The following is a 6,000-nucleotide window of genomic DNA, read 5'->3' as shown; positions in this document are numbered from 1 at the left end:
AACTCTAACCAAACAAGTGAAAGACCTGTATGACAAGAACTTTAAATCTTTGAAGAAAGAAATCAAAGAAGATATCAGAAAATGGAAATATTTCTCATGTTTGTGGATAGGTAGGATTAACATAGTAAAAGTGGTGATCTTATCAAAAGCAATCTACAGATTCAATGCAATCCCCATCAAAATCCCAACACAATTCTTCACTGACCTGGGAATTCTTCACTGACTCAACTTCATAGGGAAAAACAGAAAACCAAGGATAGCTAAAAAATGCTGTACAATAAAGCAATTTCTGGAGGCATCACCATTCCTGACTTCAAGCTATACTATAAAGCTATAGTAATAAAAACAGCTTGGCATTGGCATAAAAACAGACACATGGACTAATGGAATCGAATTGAAGACCCTGATATTAATCCACACACCTATGAACACCTGATTTTTGACAAAGGAGCCAAAATTGTACAATGGGAAAAAGAAAGCATCTTCAACAAATTGTGCTGGCATAATTGTATGTCAACATGTAGAAGATTGTAAATAGATCCATATCTGTCCCTATGCACAAAACTCAAGTCCCAGTGGATCAAAGACCTCAACATAAATCCAGTTACACTGAACCTGATAGAAGAGAAAGTAGGAAGTAACCTTGAATGCATTGGCACAGGAGAACTCTTTCTAATTATAACATCAGTAGCTCTCGCACTGAGAGCAACAATTAATAAATGGGACCTCCTGAAACTGAGAAGCTTCTCTAAGGCAAAGGACACTGTAAATAAGACAAAAAGGCAGCCTACAGAATGGGAAAAGATCTTCACCAACCCCACATCTGACAGAGGGCCGATCTCCAAAATATATTAAGAACTCAAGAAACTAGACATCAAAATATCTAACAATCCAATTTAAAAATGGGCTATAGAGCTAAACAAGAATTTTCAACAGAAGAATCTCAAATGGCCAAAAGACATTTAAGGAATTGTTCAACATCCTTAGTCATCAGGGAAATGCAAATTAAAATGACTCTGAGATACCATCTTACACCTGTCAGAATGGCTAAGATTAAAACCTCTCCCTGAAGCTTTGCCAGCATTTCTTGTTAGTTGTTTTCTTGATCTTAGTAAGATAAAATCTCAAAGTAGTTTTAATTGGCATTTTTCTGATCACTAAGGATGAAGAACACTTTTAAAGATATTTCATAGCCCTTTTCGTTTCTTCTTTTGAGAGCTCCCTGTTCAGAAACACACTTCTGTAGATGAAATTCTAAACAGTCTTATTAAATAAGAAACACAGAGCCAAATACAGAGTTAAAAGCCCAAGAGATCAGAGCAATAGCGAAGAGCCAAGACCACCTTATCTTACCACCTGGCCACCATCGCTTCCCCAGAGAGAGAGACCTTCTTCCTGTGTGACTTTTTTTTTATTGCCTTTTGTTCTGCCTTCTCATTGGCTATAAACCCAACCACATGACTTCCTTGTCACTGCCTGTCTATACAGACCTCCAGGTCCCTATGGTTGGTACTGAGATTAAAGGTTTGGGTCACCATGCTTGGGTGTGTCCTTGACCACACAGAGACCCTGCCTGCCATGTGATCGGATTAAGGGCGTGGGTACCACCACCTGAATTCTGTCCCTGGCTCACTAAGGACCTCTGATCTCCAGGAAAACTTTAGTAACATACAAAAGAAATCACATTTCAGCACAATTATTAATCACAACATTCACTTTTTAATAGTACTGCTATTTTCCTAAACTACATAGTTTCTAACTGTATTCTAAACATGTATATTTACATCCACAGTGAAGCTCTCACCCCTCATCAATAAAGATTGTTTTGCAGTAAGGCTACTGTAGAGATACACAACTTGTTAAAATGCAGAGAGTAAGTGACTTTGGGGTCCCCAGTCTCAATTGATTCATCTGCAACACAACCCCTACTCCTAAGTCTCAGAGAACACTGTGGAAGAAAGTTCTGAAAGATTGTAACAGCCAAAATACTAAGATGCTCACTTCTAGGTATGACAGGGAAGCTGCACCCTTGAAATTTCAACACTATGGTTGTCCATACAAGACCTTCATAATGACACCACCAGTTGAAATGCCAACATTGTTGGAGGACTTTTGACAAGGCCTCACGCCTAGATGAAGAGCTATAGATAATGGCTGTGGAGAGAAGAATCAGCCCTTTCTAGGGATAAAGCCCCTGATAGTTTGTCAGCCTTAAAACATATACATACAAGCAACACTAACTGGACTCAGCTGGTCACATAGAAATGTAATGTGTAATATGAGTGTGTGTAATGTATGCATATAACAATAAATAGAAGAAGAGGTCATGACTTTGAGAAAGTGTAGGGGCGATGGGAGAAGTGTCAAGGTCAGAGGCAGCGGTGGAAACGATGTAAATACAGCACTAGGATTTTCTTGGCAGACACTCCACTCCAATTCATGTTTAAATGTATAATGTTTTATTTAGTTGTCAGCTGTTACAAAGGACCTTAACTTGGGTTATATAAAGACACATCTATTCACTCCACATAGAGGAGGCTATAACAGATCAAAGGATTCTGGCCAAGGACAGATTGTTAAAAATGTTTTATTTGAAAAAAGATGTTTTATTTGGATTCATTACAAAAGTATGGGTGACCAGACACAGATAGGCAAATACATGTTTTCTTTTATCTTCATTTCTTAGCTCCAAATCCTCAGATGAATAGGAGACCATCACAGAAAACCACAAGTGGTCACAATGTAGAAATCAACAGATCAGGGGGAGCCCAGCTCCAATGGTTATATCTCCATCCCAGCCACTGCATCTATGATTTAGGATACATTTCAGAAGGGGGGCAAAAAAGGTTCTAACAGCCAGGATATCAGTAAGTCTGCTGTGAAAGAGTCTATCCTAGAAATGGCTATATAATCAAGACTGGAACAATGGCAACATAAGTGGGTATATTAACATGGAAGGGGGAAAATTTCATTGGGTCCCACTCTGAGATAAAGAATTAGAGACAACTAACTACTGCTGGGAGAAGGAGATGTCTATCCCAGGGATGAACCCCCTTATTCGTTGTCCAATCCAGAGTGGTCAACATTGAAATAGTATACAAACAACAGAAACAGTCCTAGCAGATTGTATCTATATCTATTGCTGCATACACACACACACACACACACACACGACACACACATACATGTGTATGTAACCATAATAAGAGGAAAAGTGGCTATCAACTTGAGAGTGTGGGGGGGATGTGAGAGGGAGGGATTTGAGGGAAGGTAGTTGGGAGGGGCTGGAGAGAGGAAAAGGAGGTGAGAAAGTGATTTAATTCTATTTCAATTAAAAAATATTGAAAAGTCAGGCTTGTGATAGTCTATAGGTGTAACTTCTGATTCTACCAGGTGACACCATCCCACAGCAGATTCCCTCATCCTCTGGCTCTTATAGTCTTTTTGTCCCCCTTCATCAATGTTCCCTGAGCCTTAGGTGAAGAAGTTGTCCTGTAGCTACATGCATTGGGACTGGGCTTCACTACTCTGCAGTTGGATTTGTTGTAGTTTTCTGCTGTGGGATGTTCTGTATGGCAAATGTGTTGCTCTGATTGGTTGGTAAATAAATCACTGATTGGCCAGTGGCCAGGCAGGAAGTATAGGCGGGACAAGGAAGAGGATAAAGCTGGGAAGTGGAAGGCTGAGTCAGAGACACTGCCAGCCGCCATTTTGAGAAACAGCATGTGAAGATGCTGGTAAGCCATGAGCCACGTGGCAGGGTATAGATGAATGGAAATGGGTTAATTTAAGACATAAGAACAGTTAACAAGAAGCCTGCCACGGCCATACAGTTTGTAAGCAATATAAGTCTCTGTGTTTACTTGGTTGGGTCTGAGTGGCTGTGGGACTGGCAGGTGAGAGAGATTTGTCCTGACTGTGGGCCAGGCAGGACAACTCAAGCTACAAATGGCGCCCAATGTGGGGCAAGAGTTTCCACCTAAAAACTGAGAAAAAAGATTCCAAAATGGAGCTAAAAACAGTTCCTAATTGTCTCTCTCAAATGAGCGGCAGCTGCCGGTTTGAGCTACTGGCGGGTTCCTATTGTGTGCTCTTGACATGCCGACCTGCCGTATGGCGGGAATGAGGCCTCTGCAAGTGACACATTAAGCTGTGTGGTGGATTTAGCCTTTGCTAGTGCAAAACAAACAAAAAAAGAGGTTTCTGGGCTACATGCTGCTTGGATAAAAGCATAGAGATCCATGATAGCTCCCAGAGCTGGTGGAAAGCGTACCACCACCATGTTGAGAAGCTGAGGTGGGCGGAGCCAGCAGCCACAGCTGCTGCAGTTTAAAGCAATAGATTCACAATAAGACAGATTCAGATGTAATAGTTTACAATGTATGTAAAATATACATAGGCTTGAAAGAGATAAAAATGGTGATATATACAGTTATATAAACAAATACATAGTTTTAAAAAATAAAGTCTTTAAAGAGACAGTAAAATTAATATAAAAAATAAGCCACATAAAGATGAATATTACACAGAGAATGTAGATTGTGTTGTCTTTGGGATTCTTAACTACAGAAAGATATTTGATTGTAAAGGAAGCTGAGTTAAACCAATATGTATATTTTAAAGATACCTTGACTTCAAAATTTGGATGTAAGGATATGTTGCTTTGGAAAGGAGACTCTGCTTTTGTTCCCACAGAAAGCCAAAGGCTATAGAATTGTTCCAGTTTAAGATACATCAGGTTTGACCAGCCAAGACCCCCTAAAAGGTCTCCGATGACACCATGGCCCAGATGATCCAACATCCAAAATGATTTAAAGGCAACTGGCTCAGACGATACACCCTCATGGACTATTCCATAATCCTAAAATTTTCTTTGTGTCCCCATAAGATACAGCGCCCCCCTCCAGCAGGAAGTAGTAAGAGAAGCTATGCCCAAATTCCCAAATTATATGTAATTTTACTTTGTTAAGGTTAAAACCTTCCTTTTTGGAAAAAAGAAAAGGGGAAGTGCTGTGGGATGTTCTGTATGACAAATGTGTTGCTCTGATTGGTTGGTAAATAAATCACTGATTGGCCAATGGCCAGGCAGGAAGTATAGGCAGGACAAGGAGGAGAATAAAGCTGGGAAGTGGAAGGCTGAGTCAGAGAGACACTGCCAGCCACCACGATGAGAAAAAGCATGTGAAGATGCCGGTAAGCCATGAGCCACGTGGCAGGGTATAGATTAATAGAAGTGGGTTAATTTAAGATGTAAGAACAGTTAACAAGAAGCCTGCCACGGCCATACAGTTTGTAAGCAATATAAGTCTCTGTGTTTACTTGGTTGGGTCTGAGTGGCTGTGGGACTGGCAGGTGAGAGAGATTTGTCCTGACTGTGGGCCAGGCAGGAAAACTCAAGCTACAGTTTTCTGTAATAGTCTCCATTGTTGCTAAGAGAAATTCTCTTAATGCAGGCTGAGAACTGCACTTAGGAGGCCTCAGCCCTACACAAAGAACTACAGGCAACTAAGGAATGTCAGGAGTGGGAGAAAGTCATCCCCAGGAAAGAGCACACCAATTGGTTATTCAATACTGAATGGTCAGTCCTGGAAACACATATACAAGTATCATTGTACAGTCTGAGCAGGTAGTACTTAAGTATTTAGGGATACACACACACACACACACACACACACACACACACACACACACACTCATGTATGTAACAACAATTAATAAAAAGAGAGGCCATGAATTTGATAGGGAGCAAGGAGAGGCATATATACAGGAGGGTTTGAAAGGAGGAAAAGCAAGGGGAAAATTCTATTATTATATTATAATTTCAAAAATAAAAAATATTTAAAAACATTCTAAAAATGTAAAGAAAATATGGGCGACTCAAAGACAGCTATGGTACGAGGACATTCACTAGGTAACTGTCAGTTATTCCACAAAAGAGTCCCTCCCATAGAGGTATTTGAGGATGGTAATAGTTAAGACAGGGAAATTTATTTGTTCAAT

This window comes from Peromyscus eremicus, chromosome 1, assembly GCF_949786415.1.
Source record: "Peromyscus eremicus chromosome 1, PerEre_H2_v1, whole genome shotgun sequence".
NCBI lineage: Eukaryota > Metazoa > Chordata > Mammalia > Rodentia > Cricetidae > Peromyscus > Peromyscus eremicus.
This window is presented reverse-complemented; position numbering follows the sequence as displayed.